This window comes from Chiloscyllium plagiosum, chromosome 14 (assembly GCF_004010195.1).
Source record: "Chiloscyllium plagiosum isolate BGI_BamShark_2017 chromosome 14, ASM401019v2, whole genome shotgun sequence".
NCBI lineage: Eukaryota > Metazoa > Chordata > Chondrichthyes > Orectolobiformes > Hemiscylliidae > Chiloscyllium > Chiloscyllium plagiosum.
The window spans coordinates 71,224,173-71,229,189 of record NC_057723.1 but is presented as its reverse complement, the minus strand read 5'-3'; positions in this window follow the sequence as shown (position 1 = coordinate 71,229,189).

Below are 5,017 nucleotides of genomic sequence, written 5' to 3'. Positions count from 1 at the left end.
TCCCATTTCCAGCTATTCATTCTCCCATAGTGATCATTATCCACTCCTTTATCTGTTCAACTGCTCTTCTCTCTCTATCTTCACCTATCATTTACTCCTTAACCCTTCCTCCCACTCTATCTTCTGCATAAGAAGATTTCTCCTTGCAATTCTGAGGAAAGTCATTGGACCCGAAACGTTAACTCTGATTTCTCTCCACAGATGCCACCAGTCCTGCTGAACATTTCCAGCAACAGTATAACCGGGGTGGCAGAAAATCGGGATTTGATTGTGTTGGCACTGGCAGTAATCTGGGTATTACTACGTTGCAGGTCTTATATGCTAATGTTTTACAGAGCACACTAAATTCCAATTTCCAGACAGCGTTCCCCCTGCCTATTAATGTCATTAGTAACAATGTGAACCATACCCTCTGGCTGATTGTCCTCCAACAGAGGAACGCCTTGCAACTGTTCTGTGAAACCCTTGGCCCTGATACCAGGGAGGCAATGTACCATCCTGGTGTCACATCTACAGCTGCAGTAGTGCTAATCTATTATATTAGTTCCTCCTAACTAATTATCATGGTGAATACTCCCCTATCAATATTACATTCTCCTTCCTCTGTGGTGCCATTACCTTGGCTCTTACTGTCCTTCTCCATGGATCCATTGCTCTCACCAATATCCAGAATTGACAGCTAGTTAGTAAGCTCTGAGGATTCCTGTGCTACCTTCCAGCTTCTCATGGACTGCCTGGTGGTCTCTCATTCATTACCTGCCCGCTTACCCCTAATCTGCAGTGTGACCACCTCTCTAAACATGCTACCCACGTAGTTCTCTGCCTCTCAGATGCAGCTCAGTGACTCCAATCATGACTCAACCTCTGAAACCCAGGGACTGAGCTTTTTCAGCCAATGCGACTTCTTGCACACAGACTCGTCTAGGTCATAAGAAGGGTCCACCATTTCCCTACAGGTCACAGGATGGGTATTCCGACTTGGTCAAGCTGCCCTGCCATAACTTAAATTTACTTTAACTTCATTTGCTCTTACTCACATTAACCTTGTTCTTGCAATTTAAGTTACAAACTGAAGATTAGGAGAATGTATATTTTGTCCTTACTCACAAATCAGCTCTCTCTACTATGACGATAAATTGTTAAAACCCATCGAAATTTCCATTATTCAAAATCACCAGCGTTGAAACATAATCCCTAAAGGTAACTGCACAATAATCATCTGACTCATGACTCTTCTGAGGTGTCACAGTTGCTACATTTCTCTGCTGCTGAATCATATGCTGAATCCCTCATTGCCCTCTATTCCCAAAGGTAAGTCCCTACTATCCACGCTGTCTCTCCAACTCTCTTTCAGGAGCCACTGTGTTCCCTCTCTCTCCAACTCTCTTTTAGAAGCTACTGTCCTCGCTCTCTCTCCCACTCTCTTTCAGGAGCTACTGTCCTCGCTCTCTCTCCCACTCTCTTTCAGGAGCTATTGTCCTCGCTCTTTCTCCCACTCTCTTTCAGGAACTACTGTCCTCGCTCTCTCTCCCCCATTCTCTTTCAGGAACTACTACCCTCGCTCTCTCTCCCACTCTCTTTCAGAAGCTATTAGATTAGATTAGATTAGATTAGAATGTGGAAACAGGCCCTTCGGCCCAACAAGTCCACACCGACCCGCCGAAGCGAAACCCACCCATACCCCTACATTTACCCCTTACCTAACACTACGGGCAATTTAGTATGGCCAATTCACCTGGCCCTGCACATCCTTGGACTGTGGGAGGAAACCGGAGCACCCGAAGGAAACCCACGCAGACACGGGGAGAACGTGCAAACTTCACACAGTCAGTCGCCTGAGGTGGGAATTGAACCCGGGTCTCTGGTGCTGTGAGGCAGCAGTGCTAACCACTGTGCCACCGTGCCGTCCTCGCTCTCTCTCCCACTCTCTTTCAGGAACTACTGTCCTCGCTCTCTCTCTCACTCTCTTTCAGAAGCTATTGTCCTTGCTCTCTCTCCCACTCTCTTTGGGAGCTACTGTCCCCCCGCGCTCTCCTGCTCCTTACGAAGCTGCTGTCCTCACTGTCTGTCCTGCAATTAATGAAGTTCTACTTTTAAGAAGAGCAGGGATACTATTCACTAATTACTGCCTAATATGTATCGATCAACTATTTGTCTAATCAACCTACTCAGGGATATTATTACACACCTCTGGAGGACTTGAGACTTAAGCCCAAGCTTCTCCATTTCACTGCCACTGCGCCATAATAAGGCCCAATATTCATCCTTCAGCAAAACAGATGGATCTGTTCATTATTCCTCTCCTGTTTATTGTATCTTGAAATGTGTATCATGGCTGACTTATTTGCTGCACACTCCACTGGCTGTAAAATACTTTGGAATGTCCTTAAGTTATGAATGGCACTGTACAAATTCAAGCCTTCAACAAATGTTTCCTCAGAGAAATTGCATGAGGAGAGCGTTGTACTGATTGCTGTTCGGCTGGTCATCATACTCAGTGTTCTGTAAGTTATATTTCGACTGGAGGCAGCAGTTTGTGAAACAAATCAAGTGTTGTCTCACCTTAGAGTGAACTCAGTAACCCCTTCTGAGAGACACATGAATCCGTGCATCTTTTACAGAGCTGCTTCATATTACGTTTGTTGAGGGGGGGGTATGCAATGTTTGGCAGTTACTGGGCAGTGAGAGTCGAGGATCAAGCAGCCAGATTACTGCTTACTGAGAGCACTGCGCCCAGGCAGGTTATCTGCAGCAGACACGGGGATTTATTATACAATGGGATTCAGCTCGTTTATAATGGTCACATGACCCACCAGTGTCCTATTTTCTTCATGAAAGTGGAAGAGTGGGAAGCAAAGGAGTGGGAAATTCCTGTCAAGGTGAGGCCTTACAAGTTGACCCCCTTGGCAGCGCGTCACCATTTTGCTTGGCTTTGCCTTTGGATTATATGGTGCCCTTGGATTACATGGAGGCGAGGCAGACAAGCGGGGAATCCATACAGCTGAACGTTGGGGCCTGAAACATTCCTTCCACTGGGAACCCATCATAGTCTGGCTGAAAGGCCCCTTCCTGCACTGTAGGATATCCTACACAGCTCTGTGGCTGATCAGACCATATTGGCTGCTTAAAAGGGACAGAGTCAAAAAGTGCAGCCCTGGAAAAGCACAGCCGGTCAGGCAGCATCCCAGGAGCAGGAGAGTTGACGTTATCGAGCACAAGCTTATGCTCGAAATGTCGACTCTCCTGCTCCTCAGATGCTGCCTGACCTGCTGTGCTTTTCCAACACCACACTTCTTGACTCTGATCTCCAGCATCTGCAGTCCTCACTTTCTCCTGCTTAAATGGACAGGCTAACAAGGCCCCTGAGCATCAACCAGGCTTTGGGGGACAGCTGAAAAGCACCAACACAGGGGCAGGAGCAAGAAAGAGCCATGTGCTTTATTTTCTTGCCTGCGTCACAGACCAATATCCATAGTACACCAGTAATTTTCCTTTTAATGAATAATAGAACGCCTACAGTGTGGAAACAGGCCATTTGACCCAACAAGTCCACACTGACCCTCTGAAGAGTAACCCGTAACTATTGCACCTAACCTACACATCCCTGAACACGATGGACAATTTAGCATGGCCATTACACCTAACCTGCACATCTTTGGATTATAGGAGGAAACCAGAGCACCTGGAGGAAACCCATACAGACACAATGTGCAAACTCCACACAGTCACCTGAGGCTGGAATTGAACCCATGTCCCTAGCGTTACAAAGCAGCAGTATTAACCACTGAGCCACAGTGCCACCCTGTTGAATGCTGAAAGTTGGCCAGGACCCTGTTTCTTCTTCAGAAAATTCCCACGAGATCTTTTTATGTTCATCTGAACAGGCAGAGGACAATTGAGTTTAACGTCTAAGCTGCAAGACAGCACCTCTGACAGTGCAGGGCTCTTTCAGCGCTGCTCTGGAGTCTCAGTCTCAGTTTAACATGTTCAAGCCCTGGACTGTGACTGAAAGCCAGGACCCTGTGTTCTGGTAGTGAAGATGTCACCAATTGAGCCACAACACCAGAAGGCCCTCAAATGTCTTTTTCCAAAGTGGATCTGGATGATACTAAGAAAATTGCCGTGTGCAGCTAGGAATGATCTTCTCATCATCATTGACATCGAGAGGGTAGTGAGGTTGGAAGTGTGAGGAGGGAAGGCTTTCCAGTCCTTTTTTGAGTGCAACAGGCTTTTCACTTGCACATCTGTTCCTATACACCCCAGAAGTGGAAGCAGAGTCAGGTCTTGTCATCAAATGCCAGAGGAAGTGGTGGAGGCTGGTACAATTGCAACATTTAAAAGGCATCTGGGTGGGTATATGGATAGGAAGGGTTTAGAGGGGTATGGGCCGGGTGCTAGCAAATGAGACCAGATTAATGTCGGATACCTGGTCACCATGGACGAGTTGGACCGAAGGGTCTGCTTCTGTGCTATACATCTCTATGATTCTACAAGGACAGCAATAACAATCAAACAAGCAAGACGCTGAAGGCATCACTGACACTTGTGAAATCGTGTCCCACTCCATAAATCAGGAAAAGAAAAGGAATAAAATCGGGGAAAGGACATCAGTGTAGAACGAGCATGAGAAAAGAGAAAGGCCTTACATTCTAAACTGGAGAGCTATATTTGATCATCTATGTACAGGTGGAAATAAAGAAGTGTTACCGTACAGAAGGAGTAGAAGAACTTTACTGAGAGATATGGGGCAAGCAAACTCGGGGACATAGTATGTGCAGACACCCACAGCCTGAGATACTCCAGACTGGTATCTCGATGTGCACGGAGCAGCATTGGCGTAAAGTACAAGGTTAAGCCTGTGGCAGCCTGGGACAAAAAAAATCTCCAGAGCCAGGATCGGAAGTGAATATAGAGCCCAAGGGACACAGCTGAAGCACAGATACTCTGAAGGTAGCGCAGGACCTTTGATAACTGCAGCTGAGTTTAAAAAAAAGGAAAGAAAGACTTTGAAGCTGAG